The 22104-nt window shown below is 42.0% G+C and overlaps 1 protein-coding gene across 2 annotated transcripts in view; it reads right to left on the bottom strand.

Moving 5' to 3' along the window:
* nckap5l (NCK-associated protein 5-like) overlaps positions 1–21522 on the bottom strand; it is a 62823-nt gene extending 41301 nt beyond the window's left edge. Inside the window, exon 1 of one of the 2 annotated variants that reach the window (XM_087833666.1) lies at positions 21360–21522. The gene's annotated coding sequence lies outside the window, so the exon portion shown is untranslated. Of the gene's footprint in view, positions 1–20880; positions 20899–21359 lie in introns of those variants that run through there. The other variant, XM_087833664.1, reaches the window with a different exon arrangement.
* Between the last annotated feature and the right edge of the window lie 582 nt (positions 21523–22104).

Below are 22104 nucleotides of genomic sequence, written 5' to 3'. Positions count from 1 at the left end.
CCTGGAGCTACTTAAGCCTTAAGATATTTTTAATGTGTAGAGATACTTTTCGTCAGCAGCTGTGAGAGTGCTGCAGTCATGCTACCTGTGGAGGTCTGACAGAGCAGTGTTAGCACTACCATATCGAGCTCAGAGGGAAGTCGGGTGCCCTCTTTGATATCTCCAGTGGAGGAAAAAGGTGCGTGATAGGAAATCACAGTCAAATTTTTCCAAACATGCACTTACGACTACTTGATGCTTCATGTTGCCGACTGAATGACCGTTTTTGCAAATGTTTGAGAAGGCAACTTTAAATTAAGGCAACACAGAGACACCTCAACAGGCACTCAAATATAACCGAACATAAGATATACAGGTGTTTTTTTAAACATACTAATGTTAGTAATCCCTGCACATTTGTTCAGATTATAGCAAGAAGATTCTTGAACGATTCAGATGCTTCCCCTTTCACACTATGGGTTTCAGGGTTTCTGTATCAGCAATGTTTTATTAATATACTTGATAAAAATAACACAGGTCTATGGTTAAGTGCCACATGCAGCTCACACAGTACATAATGCGTCTTTGTGGCACTTGAGCACAAAAAAAAAACCTAAGCTTGTCAACCCGCAGCGCTGCGCATCAGCAGTTAACATGTCACTTGAAAAAGCTGAATGAAGGGCTGTCAGGGGTTTGTCATAACGCTGCTGTGTCAGGCATTAACACACACACACAGACATCTGTATGGGATGAATGGGACATTGAGGGAGTAGCTTCTAAGAGGGTCAAAGACTGAGAGCGCCGACATGACCTGAATGAGGGCTGGTCACATGTTACCCCGAAGCTAACACAAGGGAATGAGGATAACTCACAACATAAAAGGCCTATTGTAACCCCCCTCCGCCATGCACTCTACCCCTCGAGTGAGGATCTTCAGCAGCGGCTCAGAGAAACTCAATGGTACCAAAAACCATGAGCCAAAGGGTGATAGAAATGCATCTTAATGGAAGGAAACTCGAGGGGAAGAACATCTCCTGGAGGCATCCTGGCAACGGTCATGTGGCCGACTTCAAATTCAATGCAAACAACACACGAGACATGACCTGTGACAGTGTCACGGCGCTGTCTGACAGCTCTGTCTCAAACACTTGCAGCTCTTCACGTGCTGATTACATAAGATGACATAGAAACCCCCCCAACCCCCAAAACAAAGAACAGCAGCAAACAAACCATCCAGACAGGAAGTGAAACAAACGGTCGACTAATCAATGATCCACAGAAACATTTAGGGCATCAGCTAATGATTATTGCTTTAATTACCTTACTGACAGTTGCTCCCTACACGTTCATAGTTTGAGCTTAAAACTGTTGAAATGTCATCAAATGTTTCGTTTTCTCCAGGAAAGACTGAGAGAATTCATTGCAAGAACAAGGAAGAGCAGCTGATGAGATCATTTCTATTTGCTCACAAATTACAATTTTGTGCCACCAACACAGTTAATCATTATATTTGAATATTAACCACACTATTTTCCAGCATAAAGACTCTTTTGAGCGATAACTGAACAAAAGTTGTCTGTTAAAAGGAAACTTTTCTTTTCAAAGCAGAAACATGAAACACTTCCTCATTTTAAGTTGTCACTTGAGAGGATTTGCTGCATGTTTCTAAAACGCAAATATTTTGGACTGTTGGTGGGGAAAAACAAGTGATTTAAACCTTCTTTTCCATAACACCAGAATGTGTCTTTAAAGTTTAATCAGAACAAATAATTTTTTCATGCTTTTATACCCTCGGTTTCAGCCCAGTTACAGCCTGAGCTTTTATGTCGGTGCTGATGACGCCCCTCTCAGAACAGTGCAGTCCCTTTCCTTTTGGTCCCCAGGCCACAAATGACACTATCAACCTCTGGTGACTTATCATAACTCTTTGAGTTTGGCGGAGCTCTCTAATAACTGTCAGTTGCTAACAAAAAACTTACACATTGAAACCAGAATCTGAGCTAGAAGACAGAGATGCTTATGCAGAAGTATCTACAGTGAGATCTGGTGACCGACGAGGCCATTTTGAGTATAATGAACTCATTCTGCCTTTAAATCAGTTTGTGATGATCCTGCTGGAAGCAGCCATCAGGAGATGGGCATGCTGTGGTGAGAACGGGAATATTCAGGTAGGCTGTGGCACGTAAATAAAGCTCAGTTTGTACTAAGGACGGATCCGTGTTTTCATGCTGTTTCTTACGGTGGCCCTGAGAGGCCAAACGGACTGCAACTTAAAAAAAACACCAGCGATAAGAAAAATGCTGCAAAAGCACACAAATGATAATGGATTGCATTTATATAACGCTTTTCGAAACCCTCAAAGCGCTTTACAATTCCACTATTCATTCACTCTCACATTCACACACTGGTGGAGGCAGCTACAGTTGTAGCCACAGCTGCCCTGGGGCAGACTGACAGAAGCGAGGCTGCCATATCGCGCCATCGGCCCCTCTGGCCATCACCAGTAGGCGGTAGGTGAAGTGTCTTGCCCAAGGGCACAACGACCGAGACTGTCCGAGCCGGGGTTCAAACCGGCAACCTTCCGATTACAAGACGAACTGCCAACTCTTGAGCCACGATCGCCCCAAAACACAACAGAAATAGGAAAAAACAAAACAGAAATAGGGAAAACGACAACGGAAGTGTTTCTGGGGAGACAATAACCCGACGGACCAGTTGCAGGAACCCAAAACATGGTAGGCGTGTTTTATCATGATTCATATAATACTGATGACGGATTTTTAGGCTAATAGTTAGGCTAACACACCTACTTCTCATCTTTTCTTTCCTCACAGAACCGATAGATCCTTCACTTCTTTTAAGTGTCTCCCAGCGCAAGTCTTAGCATATTTTGGTTCCTGGAACTGGTCTCAACTGGCAAAGGGGAAGGGAACCCGTCGGGTTATTAGTTGTGTCCCAATTCAGGGTCTGCACGCTTGAAGTACGCGCACTACGCGTACTACGTACGATGCGTACTATAAGTACGAGAAGTGCGGAAGTATGAGGCTTGTGAAATGGGACGGTCTAGCCTTCGTCGCGCTGTTCAGGTTGCCCAGCAACCATGATACTAACCGCGAGAAACGTTACATACAGCTTTGTTTGACAGAAATGAAGGAGAAAAAATGTTTTGTTGGTCATTCATTTTTGTCATGACATCACTTTGAATAGATGAGTATCTGAGGCTGAATCCACGGGACTGTAAAACATGATTGTTGGGCTTCATTTCTGTACCGAACAGTTATTTCAAGAGTAGTTAGTAAATAACAATTAGCTCGTGTTGTTCATGAGACTAAAATCATCTCACTGTGGTAATGTAAATATAATATGGCCAATAATGTCACACAACTCTGCCGACATGTGGCCAACAGCAATGTTTTAATGTTCTTCGTTATTAAACATTCGCACATAATTAAGTGACGTCATATTCAGTACTTACTTTTGACAGTTCACTCTTCAGCCGCTCCCTTCTGCCGTATTTTGCGGCAAAATTATCTACACCCACCGCTGCGCTATGAATTGTGGGATATATGGGACCACGAAGCGTGCACCGGACCATGCTTGATATTTGGGGAAATCGACGGCGCATTTGGAGTATGCGTTTGAAGTACACTTCGAATTGGGACAGCCATTGTCGCGTGGCGGTGACGTAATCGCACTTAAAATGCGTACTTCAAGCGTGCAGACCCTGAATTGGGACACAGCTATTGTCTCTCCAGAAACACTTCCCACAAATCTGTTTTTTCCTATTTCCTTTGTGTTTTGTGTGCTTTTGCAGCGTTTTTCTTATTGCTGACGTTTTCTTAAGTTGCAGTCCGTTTGGCCTCTCAGGGCCACCGTAGTTTCTGCCAAATTCTGACCCAAAGATCAAAATGTTGCAGCAGGAACAAGAGACTCATTAGATCAGGAAACATCTTCTAATGGTGTGCGTTGTAAACCGTGGCCTCAGTTTCCTGTTCTTAGCTGATAAGAGTGGCCTCGTGTGAGATCCTCTGCTGCTGTAGTCCATCTGCTTCAAGGTTCGACATATTGTTCCTTCATAGATGCTCTTCTGTGTACTGTGGTTGTAACAAGTGGTTTTACGGATTAACTGTTGCCTTCCTATCAGCTCCAAGCAGTCTGACCATTATCCTCTAACCTCTAACCAAGGAAAATCAGCTGGTTCTGAAATATTTAGACCGACATCTATGGCACACTCAAAGTCACTGAAATCACTTTGATGCCCAGTTTGAACTTCAGCAGGTCGTCTCGACCACATCAACATGCCTAAACGCACTAAATGCTGCCATGTGATTTAAAGACTGTGTTAACAAGCAGTTGAACGAGTCTGTCTGAGCCACAACAAGCTCATTTAATGAGTGGATAATACTTATTTAATCAAGAGCCTCATTAAATTGTACAGACCACAATTTACTTGTGTACTCTTTGAAAACACAACCAAAAATGCTCATTTATTTTAATAATAATTACAAACTTAGCCCTTTTTCAAGCACAGTGTTACAGTGTTTCATAGTTTGGGTATTTAAACGTTTAAACTGTGCGGCTTTCCAAATGTACAGCTATAGCTCAAAAGTAGGGGTGGGAATTCTTCACATGGGAAGCGTGTCTTTCCTACCAGTAACGGAGGGTTTGGTGTACTTTATCGTAGTCGAGATCTTTGAGAGTAAGCAGTGCCTACTGTTGTGACATCACAATGTTATTGAATTCCTGACTGAAATATGAGGCGTGCATTTGTTCCACTGAATGAGTGTTTAAAACATTTCACTGTGCCTATAAAGCCACCAGATCTTTTTGATAATAAAAAAAATCCACGGAAATCGCCCTTCCTATAAAATCAAACCTTTAAATATTTTACCTGTGAAGTTTAAAGAAAAAGTGGTTGAGACTGTTCTCTATTTTGCCATTTACTAGTCCAAAAACAGCTAGATAAAAACATATTTGCTAAAAAAGCAAAGATGGAAAGATGGCATAATTTGTTGGTTCTAACTTTTTTGTTAAGATGACATTTGGTTGTGTAACTGATACCACGGTTCCTGCGGAGAGACTTTTTTTTCTTTTACTCAGATTTCTCAGATTTTAAACCAACTGTTTGTTTTTTGGCTGCTGGTTAAAAGAAGCGGTTTCAAGACATCGCCGTGGGCTCTGCTAAATCGTGATTTTCCTTCATGTTCTATTAGATTCATTGAGAAAACATCTGGCACATTTTTTTAGCAGATGGTCCATCGCTGCCATTTGTGGTTGGGCAAAAAGAAGCAACTGTCTGAATAAGAGCTGTAAATCAGAGCCGTGGGGCACAAACGCCCATTGAGAGGCAGACAGTTTAATGTAATGTGCGCAGCCCCAAGTGAGGATGGAGTGCTAATCCACCGACATGAAATGTGACACCGGGATGTGCGGGGTCTACAGCTGGGGCTATAAAAAAAACCTTAGTGTTAATTTGCATGAAGCTTCGGCTTAGTCAGACCTCATTGGGAAGTCAGGAGTTGTAACCGGCGAGCCATCATCACCGGCTGGCTCTGGTCTGCCTGGCTGACGGTGCTTAGCTGTGCAGCAGAAATGGTTTACAGACAGCACAGAGTCAGCGGCATCAATCAGTCAGCAACTCTCTATGGAAACAGCCTCAGTAATTTTAAGATCAAACAAAGTAAAATATTCTCTATTTAAGCTTCTCGTACGCAAAAATGTGATGCTTTTCTTGGTTAACTAAAAATCGTGCTTTTGAGACAAAATCTAGAAAGCAAGCTATAAAAGACGCATTTTCTACATGTAATAAAAGAGAGAAATAATTATGCGTATTTAAGGGGTGCATTACAACCCATATGGAAAAGATATATATAAATCTTATAAAGTTTGTATCTGTCTTGTGTGAAACTTGTATGAAAAGCATACAAGAGTGAAAACACATATAAGATCCCTTGAAAAATTATATAATGAAACTTGTATGTTTTGGATACTTACTAAAACAATATATGAAAGTAGAGAAAGTGGCCACTTTCATGAGTAAATCATATAAGTTTTTACTATTTCTTTTCCATATGGGAACAAGCTGCTGCCAATCAGTGAAACAGGGCGACGGGCCCTAGACCAGACTGTCTTTGCATAATTCAAACTTTAAAATAATCCCCGTTCATCTTAAACTGGGCCTTGTTAGAGCTACTCGCTTCATCTTCTGCTGAAACAAGGCGTTTCAGCTCCTCTCGCTTTAGGACAACTTTTTTCTGATTGGCTGCCCCTTATTGGAAACTTTCACCATGTTTAAAATCTTGATCCAACACTGAAACAATATAGGAGGTGAGACTGCTCCTACACGATGTAAAAACTGGAAAAAATCTGGCTGCTCCGTTGACATTTGGAAGCAGTGTCGGGGAAATCCTTTTTTCTCAGTGCATCGAGCTCCATTAGCACTGGGCACAGGACCACCCACAGTGTGTCAAATGGTAAGCCTGTAAATCGATTTTAACATTTGGGAAGTGGATGAAGGTGCAGGTAGCCAAATATGATGTGATGGTGGTCCCGGTATGACTTTCAGGTCTACAGTGAAATCGTAGAGCTTACAGCGTAGCGCTGGGTTTGTACTCAGCTGCAGACACCACAGGGGAATTCTTCGTTCCAGTTATAGATATTTGAAATCCGACTAAGGGTGCTTTAAGCGTGCATTGTAGTTTTGTGTGTCTGCAGAATTGTCTGAGTGGTTATAAAACATTTAAAAAAAAATCTGATCCATCTGATGATGAAATGCACGTCATCCGGACCCAGGCAGGTTCATGGACACGGAAACGATAGCACACATTTAAGCGTTCAGAAGTTCCAGGGAGCAAACTAAAAATAGCATCAAGTCAGGAAGCTGCCTTAACATGTCTAACAACAGGACTGTAAACATGAGATTATCCAAATTTTAATCAGAGAAGGTTTGTCGCATTTATTTTTGATCACTCCTCATATACAAGACAGAAAATAAAGAAAAGGACACAAGAATCTCCTAAATATTCCTTAAATATGCCTCCACCAAGGCAATGTGCAGGTTTATTTGCCCTGTTGAAAATCATTTTAATAGACATAATCTTTAAGAAACATAATTGTGGCTGCAATTATTTTTACTTATACAAATTCATTCTCTTTCTCTTGATGAAAACCCTTCTTATTAAAGTAGTGCTGTCAGCGTTAATCTGATTACAGTGACGTTAACGTCACAACGGATCGCCCCGTGCGTGGGGGTGCAACACGTGAGCGCGCTTAGCTTGTTAACGCGTTAGCACCACGCAGACCGATGCATGGGGCGATCTGCGTTAATCTAGATTAACGCTGACAGCACTACTTTAAAAATCTGAAACATTGTAACATCTGCCTTTGCAAGAACAGCTCTTTGTAGCGTTATTATCACTTTGACCTTCAGATCAATCTATTGACAAAACAAAGCAGACAAAAGCCTTTTTTTTTAATCAGTATTAAAAGCCAGTCAGTAGTAATGTGTTTCGGCTTCTCCTCACTTTTAATGACATCAATGATTACCTTTGCATTTTTAAGTTGTTCTTTAAGCAACTGTAATTGTAACAATCTGCTTTTTTTTAAGCTTTTAAAGACCAAATCATGATTATATAACCATGAGAATAATCAATTAAAAGAAAATGTTCTGGTGCAGCCTCGTTTCCCTGTGTAAACTTTAAAGCAGCTTATTCTCATTCCAGACGGTGACCTTAATAAATCGCTCACATGTGAAAAGATTCAAAGTATGCTCCGCAGTCCATTTCTGCGATCATAAAAACCCGGTAATGAAAACCATTTGTCGTGGCCCCCGTAAAGGCAGGTTTCGTACCGCTGTAAATACTCCGCAGAGAGGTGCCGTCCTCTGCCAACCAGACGACGAGCTCTGCAGCCAGAGGAACGGCTGCACTTCGTCCACCGCCGCACCACATTTCCATGTGTGTCAGCAAAAGCCTTTACTACAGGTCTTCGGTGACTCATTTTCACATCAAACTGCTGAACCCTGACATGCCTGGAAAAAATGTGAAGCTAGAACAAGACATGCTGCCGACGCCAGACGAGCCGATCCAGGACAAAGGCTGCTACAGCGTCCAGTTTAGAGAGCTGCAACGAGGCCACTCGGAAACAGGTGAAACCAGCTCTGGCACAAAGATTAGCGACTTATCCAGCTAAATTTGGGATTAAGTCAGGATTTAGCAAGTCACCTATGTGTGCCATTCCACCACAGGAGCTTTTATGTAAAAGCTTAGAGAAATATCCACGTCCACACTCAGCCAGCTTTTTGTATTGGCATCCATATTACAAGGCCAAAAACAGGTAACTCCTCCTACTGAGTCAAAGACCAAATTTACACCAAGGTAAAAGTTGTTTCCCCTCAGTTTTTAACCTCTGTTTTCTTTTACTTTCCTAAAAAGCAGCCAAACCTTTCGGATTTTCCAGCAAACAAACCACAGATCAAAATGTTTTACCCCCAAAATCTTTGCGAACTTTTAGCACTCTGGTGTTTTCCACTTTAGAAGATTTTCAGCTTGTAGTTTTGGCCAACAAGGAGAATATTCAGAGGTAACTTGGACAATCTTTATACTAATTTTGCTATCTTTTACCTCTTTCTATTGACAAATACAACACTTTGGTCAGAGCCACTGAATTAGTCTTAAGGCAGGCTCCTGACCGTGTTAAAAATCCACATAAAAACTCTATAAAATGCATTAATCATGTTTTATCAGCTATTTACAACATATTAGTCTGTTCCAGTTGTTTGGGTTCATCTTACATATTTCACGTCGCTCTAAGTAAGGTCTTCCTGCTGCAGTATCTATATATCCTCATGGGGATCATCATTTCATCCCCTACCATATTAAATTCTCTATCTGATGCTGCAGTTGGGGATTAGCTTGGAATTAACTACTCTGCCTCATTTCAAACAGAGATAGCAGTCATCCAGACGTTTAGCTCGGTGAAGGCTGATAACCCAAAGAAGATCCAGAGTGCGAAAAAACAAACAAACAGCAACACCAGAGAAAAGATGGAGCGCAGCATGGACATTTTCTGCAAATTTGGCCACATCTGCTTGCCAGCCGCAGCAGCTCAAACTCAACCAGGATTCAGCCTTAGTAATCATCATCATCGTCATCATCATCCACATCCTTTTCCCAAGTTCTGGCCAAGAAGAAGACCTATTTATGGTACAGACTATATGGAGGGTTACATATGGAGGGAGAGCTTTGTTTGAGCTTCAAAGGGGGGAAAGTGCTCTATATCTCTCTGACAAACAGTCTCGATGGGAAGATGTTTTTAAAGCTGTACGGCTGGAGCTGATGGGCGAGGTTTTTGAAACAGGAAGCTTATGAGATTCTGAAAACACTGAAGCTGCAGAAGCGGCTCGCCAAGCACCTTGTGGGAGGCGAGCGGAGGGAAGGGGGGAGAGGGATTGAAGGAGTAAGGTGGGGGTGCATAAATCTCCTCAATAGCAACTTATTTTAAGACAAATGAAAATAAACTGCAGCAGCGCACAAAGACACACTGTTCAAAGGCAGGCTGAATTAAAAAGAAAATCTCCCTCTGTCGCTATTCTTTAGCCGCAGAGTCATCACGGGTCACGACTCCAAGTGTAAATCTGCGAGAGGAATCTTCCAAGATTGTTCCTCCGTCCAAAACTAAACAAAATGTGGCCATTTAATCCTCTTGTTTTTTTGGCAAGGCAGGACGTGGCGGGGACCTGGTTAGCTCGCGAATTGATTAAAACTTCATTCCAAGCCATATTTTCTCTGGCCGGACGGATGAATCGAATGTTTGTTACAGCTGCGGCGGCTAAAGTGGTGTTTTGCCAGCTTCGATGTTTGCACGACCGCAGATTCCTCCGTAGGGTGGCCTCTGCATTTGGTGGGAGCTCTATTAGCATTCCTCGAGCACGTTCAATCATGCATATTTTAGAGGCCACATTTGACACAGCAGGCTCCGGTGCAGTTTGCGCGAAGATGGAGAACACAAGGTCAGGGCCTCAGGCTGGCTGCTTGTGACCCATTTGGATGATATTCTCTGTGATGTGCACACACATAATCGGAATAAGCTTCGTGTTGAGGTGGCGGGGGTTCAGGGGGGAGTAAACAAAGGGCTTTGGGGGAAACAATGCAGGCGGTGATAACTCCTTTGATGTGAGTGTTTGCGCTGTGAGCGTGGAAACAGTTGGGATGATGATGCCTCGCAGAGCTCCCCGTCAGTCCCGCCTCCTGCTGTGAGCACCGTCTTCCTGCGCCGACTCTGTAGGCAGCTGATGAATATTTGCTATGCTAATGCAGGAGTGCCTTTGGTGTATAACCATGGTAACTACACTACCTGCATGCATCAGACAGTGGGGTGATAAATGGCTGAACTGATAGCTGATAAGGAGCAAGGCCCAGCCTATCTTCAAAGCACGAAGAGGAGGTGGGGGGGATACGGAGGAGATAGGACGACTGCGGGAGGCTCTGACCTGTCTGCAAACCCCTACCAGACTTCAAATCGATTAAATTATTGTCCCGTTGCTCTTTCCTCCCACTTAAAGATGCGAACAACCACCTAATAAACTGATATTTCACAGCCTGACTGACCTTGAATGTCTGAAAGGTCTGTTGAACCACATGTTATCGACCAAAGTCATGTCAGCTCTGAGGCCGAAAGGATTCGTTCGTTAACGCTCAAGCAACCGAGATATTTTAGTGACTTTTAGAAAAAAAAAAAATCGCAGTATGGTCACTTATGACGATTTAATGGCTGCACTGCTGTTCATCATGTTATTCCATTTCCACTACCCGTGGCAGATATTCAGAATTATAGTTATTAATGGTTTTAAATCCTTTTTTAATGCAAAATCTTCATCATTTGAGTTGTTTTCATTATCGGTTTGGTCATTAAGTGTCTGCCTCGAGGCTTCTGAGGCAGTAAATCTCGCTGCTCTAGTTCTGTTAGCTGTAAAACATGATAGTGCAGTGAGCCACACATGTTTCTGTGTCACACCTTCTTGCATCTGTTTCTCAGATTTATAAGACACATATGATTTATTGATGCAATTTGCTCCAATCTCTTCCACAACCTAAGTCTAACTTTTCAGGCTTCTTTAGCATAACCTCATTTTTATTTACGTTGTTTTACGATCAGTGTTTCATATGTAACAGTTGTGCACTCTCTCGCAGTATAAGACCGTCACTATGCACCCGGGATGCTTTTACTTTAACCGTGTTGTTTATTTATTGCGGGCTGTTTTATTTTCACGCTTCATCCCACTGCTGTAACGCAACATTGATCTCACAAGCGAGAATAAAGAGTCTTTCTATTAGAAAAGTAGAATAAAATGCACACCTCAATCTGTAAGGATGCAGAATCTCATACACACACACCTTCATACACCAAGTGACTTTTTGCACAATACTCAGTCTTTCGCACATTTCTATTGCACTGTTGTCTTTGTTTTGCTTTTGTTGCAATTTCTGCACTTATGTAGTCCTGTGTTAATTATTAGCATAGATCTCGGAGGAACGTTGTCTCGTTTCACTGTGTTCTGTACCACTGCACATGGTTGGAATGACAATAAAGCCACTCGACTTGATTGGCAGAAACTGCATTTTTCTGCCCCCTTGATGAACAAAAATATTTTATATACTTAATTAAACGGGATCCCAACTAGAAATAGTATTTTAAAGAATGACTTCATTAAGATTCTGGTGATTTTTCAGCAGTTGGATCTAAATATAATCATACTTGCATGTATAAATGCACAGCTGGGGTCACTCAGTCACTTGACGGTTTGTACTGCAGATTAGCCAATCAGGAACTGTGTTGCTGTATCCTGTATCAGACACAGGAAATCTTTTATACCTCGCGCAATCATTTTGTACAACACGACACATCTGTCGAGCAGAGGATCCGCTGTAAACTCAGCCCGGCTCTGTTTAGCACACGTTGTGTCTGACATTGTGCTCCAGTTGTTTTTTAACATTTACATGAATCCATTTTTAGTTCCATTTTTCAATTGTTTGACTTTATAGATTAGCAGCGATCGCCAAATTCCTGACAAACGACGATCAAAAAATTTTCTGCGACCCAACAAACTTTAAAACCATCTCATATCATCGCACAAGCCGAAGATTTCTGATGACTCATTCACTGACTTAGCTGATATTTCTTCTCCATTAACAGCTTTACTTCCTCTACCCAATGGCCACTCACACATTTGTAAGACTCTGGATCACAAATAAGTCAGAAAATGAAGAATTCTGTCAAACTGCTCTCTGTCTTTCAAAAAGAGCTTATTTTTATTTGTTTATTGTAAACTACTCCTAAGCTGACCTGCACTTCCTCCTTGTCTCACCAGGCGAGATCCTATTATAGTTTTTCGTGTTATTAGTTATGTTTATGGTATAATATAGTATTTTTAACAAAATGTAAACAAAAACAAATGAACAGTCTGGTTCGAGTGTCCCACATTTCTTTGTTTTTGGTTAACTCGCGTTTGGTGGTGTCACTTTTAACCTTGAAAATTGGACGGAACATTTTTCCTCAACTTTTTTCTCCAACATTTTAAACACCAGAAAAAAACCTTTACCTTCTCAGGATCCAGTACTGTCATTTTGTCAGTAGCTGAGGCGACCAGGAGGAGACATCTGAGGCAGACCCAGGACACCCCGGGGACTTAATTTCTCCATCTCAGCTAGTTTGGGAATGTCTCTGTATCCTCTGGGGGGCTACAGGGGGTGGCTGGGAAAGTGAGGTCTCGGCTGCTGCGACCCAGATAAGGCACAAAAGCAAATAAATGGATGGAGGCCTTTTGGAGTGAGTGCCTTGATACCAAGATATATCGGTCCTCTTTTAAACAGCATCAAAGTTTGCATTCTGTGGTCAAAGGCTGGATGGGTGGTGGTGGTGGTGGAGTCAGTTTGTTAGCCTGCAGATGACAGCTTTTATCCCAGCAGGGACTTTGTTGCGGTTTGTTTTTACTCACTTCCTGCTTTTACTTTCACTCACAGATTGTGTTTTGGGTTCAAATACACACTTTTACAACGTTAATGTTACATATAGGAATGAGTCATGTCCAGTGATTTTAAATGTAATGCTAAGCGGCATCTTTACAAGCTATGTGCTGAGTAGGAAGTGACATCTGATGCTTGTTTGAGCAGGGTTAGCGTGAAGGCAGTCTGTGGGCAGTCAGGGACTGCCCGTCTACCTGCAGACAGCAGCTATTGTTACATTGGGACAGAGTCACAAATATGCGGTACCACCGGTCTGTGAGCTACAAGCTGGTTGTGTCACATGTTGGTCTGTCAGGCAGCCGTGGAGAAGAGCAAAGTTATCAGATACAAACAGGGTGTTAAAAACAATTTAGTGTCGGCAGACGCTGTCTGTTCTTTTCACGCTTAATGTTTTTGTCACACTTGTCCCATTCCTGGTGAACGCGGCTGTCACACCCTTCCCTGTTTTGGTCCACTCGTCAACCGGTCGGCATTCGAGGCCCGTATACTTAATCCATGTCCAGCGACATGCCATTGGGATTTTGGAGGACTGCATGGGAACTCATTTGCGGTGGGTGAAAATCTCTCTCAGTTTGCTGTCCAAACGGAAACGCGTACGCAGACGGATACATTTGCGATAAATTACGCTTAAGCCGTGCTATAACCCCGAACACCAAAGGACACCGTGTGTGTGCATCTGCAAGACTCCATTAGTTTTGACAAAACAGCAGCATTTAAAAAGGTCATATAATTAATCATTCTTGGTGGCTTTACTGCTCGTGCTGAACTTTGAAATCATGAGTAATATTTCTCTTTATAAATGATCCTTTAATCTCTTGACTACTTTTTGAATTATGAATTGGTAACAGTTTCCCTGGTCTGCTGTGTTTTTATAGGGATTTTTAACCGTAGCTCAGTTGCCACAAGGCGCTGGCCTGCCATCAGAAACACACTGGCTTGCAGTGACCGGCCCAAAGAACACTTTAGAGGACAACCTGCTGCCACCAGAGCCACAAACTCCTTCAAGAGGACGTCTTCAAATGTTTGTCTGACAAATACTTAATTTAGCCCAACAAGCACCAACTCTTCACACCACTGAAACCACTTAAAGCTCCAGACACAGTTACCATTTGTCAAACCAGAAAGTTCAGTTCCCTCCAAAAATCACAGCGCCCAGGCTCAAATGATAAACTTTGTTCTTCAAACTAAATCTGTAGTTTTCTGGTTTCCGTTCCTCGTTTATTTATTTATTTTTTTTACAGTATGAAATGTTTTGATGAATCATATCTGAGCAGGTTTTAGTTGCGAGACAGTAATAAGTCCATGTGGCGAGCAAAGGAGGGTCTGAATGTGACAAAAGTGCAGTTTTGAAACAATCTAATGTCTGGCAGGCTTCTGTAATTTATCTGCTTCAGTAAACAACGACTAGAGGATGGAAAGCCTAAAAAATACATCAGTCACAGTTCGATCAACCTTAACTGCAGCTTCAGCTAAAACCTTTGGCACTCTTTTGGATTCAGAAAAGCATCAGGCAGTGGCCCAAATCAGAGACAAATGGGTGCCAGCATGGTGGTTGCCTCCATCTTTTATATGCTCTTACCCCCAGAGGCTAAGCTGATGGGTTGCCAGATTATCAAAGTAGCTGCTGATGAATTTTCTGCAATAATTAACATTTTATTAGTCGCTTACAGTTTGCAGTAAAATAAATAAATAAATCCACATCTGACTCCCTTTCTTGTTGCTTTACTCATTTATCAAAATTGTTGCCGATTAATTTTCTGTCCATAAACGAACAGTTCGGGTCGCCAAATCGTTTCATCTCAGCTCAATCCCAGCGGATCGCAACCGCTAATAAAGTTTTTAATAACTGAAACCAGTTACTAGAACCAGCAGCCAAATTAAACACTTACTCCATGCCACGTTTCCCCCTCTGCAATAAAGCCTGAACAACGTATGTGGCGTCTGCGCGAAGCCGGCTGCAACAAGCTGTGGCACACAAAGGCGTGCAGAACATCTGTGGACAATTAGAGGCGAACAGAGCGGGCGAGCACTTATACTGCCCATTACACTTGAATATGTCACTGGCTTGGCTTCTCATGATGTAATGCGGCTATCTCAAAGTTGCATCGGGATGGAGCGCTCGCAAAACTTCAATCGAGCTCAAACACAGGCACACAAACCGTAAATGCGATCTTGTGAGCGCAGAGTGGAACCACATTTCTCCGCACAGCAGCCCCATAATACCCTCATGCTCTGAGGTCATTTTATCAGGAAGAACTGCTCGGTGCGCTGCATGTCCCTCACCAAATATTGTTCCAAATGTGACACATTCAGGCCTTCTTGTTCTGAAATCCTCGCAGCCTCGTGTTTAAATTCTTCCAGTTACGTGACTCAAACAAACACATGCCAGTAATTCCAGCCAGTTAGCAAAGGTAGACTTCACATTTACAGCTCTGCACGCCTCGCTGCTGTGGTGTGATATAAATCCATCTTCCACACAAACAGAGAGGTGGTTTGCTCACTGTTGTGTAGATGTTTGCCCAAACATCTGCTGAAGTTTCTCTGAGCTCACTTTAAATCTGTACTTAAGATCCTGTGATCCTGCAAATAGGCCTTTTTGGCATCGGCAGGCAATTATGGTGCAATCTTCAGATTAAAGCAGCAAGAATAGACTTTGCTTGAAAGCAGGAGGCATGATGTATCCTGCAGTTACATTTTTTTGATAAATATGTGTATATTTATTGATTTTGAAAGATTTACTTACTATAATGAGACTTATGTTTAGCACCTAAGCTAAAAAAAAATGGAAAAGCCATACTGGGAGTTCTCTAATGGTGCTTCAGATGACACAGTGATGACCTGAAACTACAGAAATCTAATACTGTGTTGTACGGATGGTCGTGGTTTTTCAAATATTTGACTATTTATTAAATAGTAATAATAACAAAAAGCAAACAAGTGGTTACTGACTGTTGCTTTCTGTTGTAATTAGCAGCATCTATAAGTAGTTAATGGGCTTGTACAGTCAGTGGGCAGTAATGGACCTCGATGTCAAACCATTAAACGTTTGAAGGTGCAGAGAGATTAGATGCTACTCTACAAATCTGTGAAATCAAAGACGACCGCTGTCAGAAAGTTCTGAAAAACAAACATAAATGTGATCCAGTGTAAACTTCACCAGGTAAAATCTGCAAACAAACATTATTCCCGTAGTCAAACCTACAAAAAACGCTCCTTAAACATCCAGATGTTCATGCTGTTCTCACGTACAGTCGAGGTCCAATCAGAACGCCAACTTCAACCATGAAATGTTGATCTGATTATTCCAGTGAATGAATAAAACACATGCAACAACATCTAACTGACAACTAATAGTGTCAATAAATGTTGGTTAACTCTTTTCCACACACAGCATTACCAAAGCTTTTATTTTGGAAATATTTTTCAAACAAGACTAGATGTCAATCACGGATGATCTGATATCCTCGTGTTGGTGTTGTTCCCAGATCATCATGAAAATGTTGTTCCAGGTTCAACATTGCAAGTGACCAATCACATTATTGTGACGTTATTCTTTTGCGCACCAACCCATTCGTGCATTTATGAAATTCCAATGTTGCAAGGACAATATCAATTCTGCTTAGCGTTTATTAAAGGGTCAGGGTTAGGGTCCGTTGATCGGCGGACAAAGGCGGTTTCTCGCAGCTTAAGTATAGTTTTTTGTTTTACGCCGGTTTTTCCCGAAGTCGCAAAAGTATGACATCACAACATTCTGATTGGTCACTTGCAATGTTGATCCTGGAACAACCTTTAGTATGATGATCTGGGAACAACACCAACACGATGATATCAGATTGTGCGTCAATCACAACTATGTGCTTTCATATGAGAGGGACTCTACTGAAATGTACCGAATATGAAAAAATGCCTTTTCTTGTAATGCCCTCGGTCCATTGAGGGACCGGGGACCTCTGGGAGTCTCTGGTGCCTGGCATGGCGACGCTGGCAGATGACTCTTTGCATCGTGGTTTGAGCTTGTCTCATCCTGCAGATACTTCATTCGATTGTTATCTAGAGAATTTGGAGGCTTCGGGTTCTTTGTTGTGTTCCTCGAGGCGTTTCTGTTGGTCTTGGCAAGCTTCTGCAGGTGTGGTTGGTTTGCCAAAGCTTACAGTACATGGCTAGTAGACGTTGATCGATTGTACATGAAAGATTGATGTTTTAAATCTGCATTCCTCGTGATGACCTGCAGGGGGCCACTGTTCTGCTTGTAAAAACATGTCTATGAGAAAATGAGCCCTTCTGCTGCCCTCAGTAAACACTTTCCTGATGGATTTCATGAAGTCTGTTCCCCATTAGAGTCAGAAAGGACTCGAATGTGATGTTATATGTTATGACATGATAATACTTATAAGCACGCGGAGTCCCACTCCACCCTTTGCTTGTCACTTTCGATACGGTGACAGTCAAAATGCTCAAGTCAAGGTTTCAAGATGGAGCTTCACTAAGCAATGGTTGACGTCGCCGTGGCAACATACAGTTTATGCACAAGTCAAAGTAACCTTTCAATTAATGAAAGATTTCCCAGCACTGCACCGCAGATGTTCTAAAGTTCACAAAGAGCTCTTAGAAATACATCTTTAAAGTATCAAAAGGTTTAACTGAGTGACCTCAAATCCTTGTCTCAAACAATTTTTCTGGGAACTAATCAGTCACTGTGTTTAAAATATGATGTAATGGTTTCTAGGTCCTTTGTGCCATGCGGTCAGAGCGGATTTCTTACATGATATATGGTGTTTGTCTGCAACTGCCAAGAACAACAAACTACATCATTACAAAAGCAGACAATCTGGACGAGGAACCGAGCGTACGTCATTTCTTCTCAAAGCAAAAAACAGGTAAAAGCAGCCTGCAAACACTAAAAGATTCATCGAGCGTTTCATTGCAGATCTTCAGTGAAACTTTAATATTTTACAGCCTGAATTCCAGCCATCTCCGCAAGCCTATAATTCAGCACGGTTCAAACAATGCTTGCGTCCTCATTTCTTCTGACCTAAAGCTTGGTCCTTCTTCAGAAAACGATGAGACAAAGGAAACAGCATGAGCGTACATCTGGCCTCGAACCAACAGGCACAGATCATTAAAACTGATGTTTTTCCTCCAACAACGAGGACTCTTTAATAGCTGCGCAGCAATTTCTAAGATGTTTTAACTCTCGTGTAATCGCACAACGGCCCTACAACTTGTTAAGATTGCTGGCACATGTTTTATAACCTATAAAATTCCCCACAAGGTGAAAACAAACAAGAAACAATCCACCCCATTCAGAAAATGTGGAAGGTATCACAGTTAGTAAAACGCAGCTTTGTTAACATGAACCAGCAGATGGTGATAAGCTGTTGTTGTGCTGGGTGACATGGATGCATGCAATCTGTTGCTTTCACTGACGAGTTGAACTATCGGAACTTAAACAGGAGAAAAACATTATGAAAACATATTTTAATAGCCAGCAGAGAAAAGGTCCAAAATTCTCCAGTTTGTACTTTACTTTGTCTTTTGTGATTGAAAAAATTCAACGACATCACATCAGGCTTTAGGAAATCTTAATAAGAATCCCAAAAATAAATCAAGAAATCACTGCATGTCTGTTTGGTTTCCACGAATCTCAATAGTAAAGACTTTTCTGGTCTTAGTCGCTAGATTCCAGTCTTAAAGAACAACATGATGTTCATATTATAAATTATGGTTCCCATTATAGCCAAAAAGAGCACTAAAAGTAGCCCCAATGTATGTATCGCGTCTAGTTCCATAAAGCTAAAACGGTGACAGCCAAAAACTCGAAGCTTCACCGATACATCTGATAAAGTCCAGGTGTCCCACTGGGGCATCATCCACTGATATAATATTAGCTGCATTCACATATCTGCCAACTACTAATAAAATACCAGAATTTCACTCACCTAAATCGAATCACAAACTTATTGGATGTTTTGCATCACAGTGAGCTCCAATGTATGCGAGCACAAACCTAGCAGACACCAGTCATCTCCAAGGAGCCACGCCCCAGACTCCAGTATCCATACAGGTAAGTCATAAAACAGTTCAGCCCATGGTGTTGCTACGGAGTGCGAAAAACTGTCCATAGCGACCAACTTTATTTCTTCTATAAGGTTTTAACATGAGAGCATTTTTGAGAGGAAGCTTCAAATTGTGATTTCAGGAAGTGCAGTCATTGGCACTCCACAAGTTGCCGTTAGAGTGGCAACAACCTTGTGAAGAGGGAGGAAGTTGTACTGACCAGCTGGTTGCACAGAGGCCACCTGGAAGCTTTGTAGACGACATTTCGACAGATTGAGACACTTGTGATTTTTGCTGCTTTGCTTTGCACAGTTAATTGCTGTACTGTCACTAAAAGACTGCATGCAACTGAAACTTGTCCCCATTCTATTCAAAAAATGAGCTTTATTTAAGATGGCGACTGAATGCGAGGGGCCGCTGACCCGGTCCCCATCTTTGGAGCAACCATTTCAAAGGCAGCAAGATCGTGCCGTGGTCTCTAACTACTGTTATCCCTACTGTAACTGTAGTATGGATTACACGGAAGCTATGTCCAGCTTTAACATATAGTCTGAGTAGGACAGCTACTGTTGCCAGTTATACGTCATTTTCTAATATTTTCTAAATGAAACTGTTGTACTGAAAGTAAACCCTGCACTGGTTTAATGCCATGTTGATGAAAATCAGTTTGTTGACAGTTGGATTATGAAAGGCAACGAGGGCAATGATATTTTCAAGATTAGGTTTCTATTTAAAAATTGTAAACAGACAAAGAAACAAAGACAAAAAACATCACCGTTCTTGTTATCTATAGCCTAACAAGGCCTGACCAGCCGTCCTACAAAATTATCAAAGTTTTCACCAAATCTGCAAAATCAAATGCAGATTCATGAAGGTTCGACTTTTGTGAATGTCATGTTTAATTGAGAAAGCAGCAGGCAAACATCAAACGTCAGAAGATCTGATGAAAATATGGCATTTCTGTTTGTTTCATGTGTTAATTAGAGAAAGGTTATCCACCCCTGTGTGACTTTTCATATCTTCAGTGTATGACCTGATTGGTTGCGTTTTCATTTTATCAGCACAACTACCAACTATTGCAATGTTTAACCTGTTTTAAATGCACTTATTCCGAAAATGATCACTTTTAATTCCTCAAAACATTTTCAGACTTCTCCTAAACAAGCAGATCTGCGAGGATTAGTTGACTGATTACAATCACTGAAATGTGGGGATTGTCTTTTTTCCCCTGGTGTAAAAGAAATGATTTAATTATTTTTAATTAGACACAGCGAGTCCTGAACTTTGGGTAAGTGTTTAAAAATGATAAAATGACCTGTGGAACACAAAGATATCTCCCTATTAAAGACTGACTGCTTGGCATTGCGCATCCTGTTGTTAAGCGGGACTCAAACTCATCATATTCATACATGCACACATATCAATTCAGACTGGAGGTCAGCGCAGACAAGCTGAAGTTAAATTCCTCTAGTCTGCACGGTGAAAGTCACATTTTTAGAGGAACTGGAGCTCAATTCGGCTGGTAAAATAATGAAACCAACAGCTCTCCTCCTTAAAAATGATCTGAACTTCACATGATATAAAAAAGGGTGGCTCATCCCTCCTCGCATCCATGCTGCAGACACATTAATTCATTCACGAACATCACTGTGAGGCTGATTTATTCTTGATTTAAACCCTCTGGTTTGTGCAGCGTCAGCCTCCACTCACAGCCTGAATCTCTGACAAAGCCCACACTAATGAAGCGCAGCTTATTCCCATCATAAACTGCCTTTTCTCTGCATCGCTGCGAGATGACAAATGAAAAACGAGCCGCACTTACAGGACTCGGATGACAGTTCCTTTTCCATGTTCCCTTTTCAGGTTTTCGAGGCTCAAACGGCGACAGGATGTATTTCAGCTCTCGCGTAACGCAGCTGAACCAAATCAGATCTGAGCTTGGGAAAGCCTCCAGGTTTTTCCTTCTTTTTTGGCCCCTTTTCTTGGGGACAGGCCCTTCAAACCCAAACCTTGCGCCGAAATGGGTCCCCTCCGCCACGGGTAAGCGCGCTGTTACGCCCTTGCGTTTCTCCCACAAACGAAGAAAACGCAGGAAAAACGCCGCAACGTTTAAGGCTGAAGCAGCCCGCAGCAGCAAAGCAACATTTTCAGCTGTGAATCGGCGCAACCTTTACATTCCCGGTGATGTTAAAACAATGAAGCGCATGCAAACGGATCAGTGTCGGTATTCCTGCGAACCCATCGGCCAACCGAGCATTTCAGCACATGAAACGGCGTTTTTTCAGTTTTTTAAAAACTCACCTCATTTGGATGGAAACTGCCGCTGTGTTGCCATGTCCGGTAAAGATAAAAAATATACTATTTTTTCTTCTTTTCTTTAAAATCTCTACCTTGGGCTCATTTTTGCGGCGGTGTCCTGCTCCCCCAGCAGCGGCCGCTCTCCTCCTCTGCCTCGCCGTTTAAGTGTTTGGGTTGGAGGAAAAGTGATGTCATTGTATGAAATTTCATTACCCGCCCCACTTTTTTTCCCTTCTCTCGGATGCTGTCCCACGTTGCCAAACATAACTTCGCTATATACTTAAAAAAAATCTGCCCCGTATGTGTGGTTTGCCGTGCCTTAAAATACTCCTGCAGGCACCACCGATATGGACACGACCAAGAAATCCATCAGAAAATAATTTGTGTTTGAAAGAGTGACATTTTTAAAGTTAACACACAAACAGCTGAAAACCTGATACAGCACTCAGGCTTCAAAGCAATTTAACCCAAACAACTAGAAATAATACAACCTCATGACAAAAAGCGGTAGGGTGAGTGTATGGAGCGAAAACTGGACTAGAGGCCTTAAACAGCTATTTTTCTGAAGGTGACCTCAGGCTTAAGTGCAAATCTGGACTCGTCTATGTGGAACTGAAACATGCTCGAACACTTTACAATACAGCCTGCGTTTACTGGTGTTTGAATGTGGGTGCAGAAGAACAGAACAGCTGGAGAATAAACAAACATGGGTGTGAAATGACTTCAGCTCCAGATTTTCCTCATGTGC

Source organism: Neolamprologus brichardi, chromosome 20, assembly GCF_056152115.1.
Source record: "Neolamprologus brichardi isolate AB-2024 chromosome 20, ASM5615211v1, whole genome shotgun sequence".
Taxonomy (NCBI): Eukaryota; Metazoa; Chordata; class Actinopteri; order Cichliformes; family Cichlidae; genus Neolamprologus; species Neolamprologus brichardi.
This window is presented reverse-complemented; position numbering and strand designations above follow the sequence as displayed.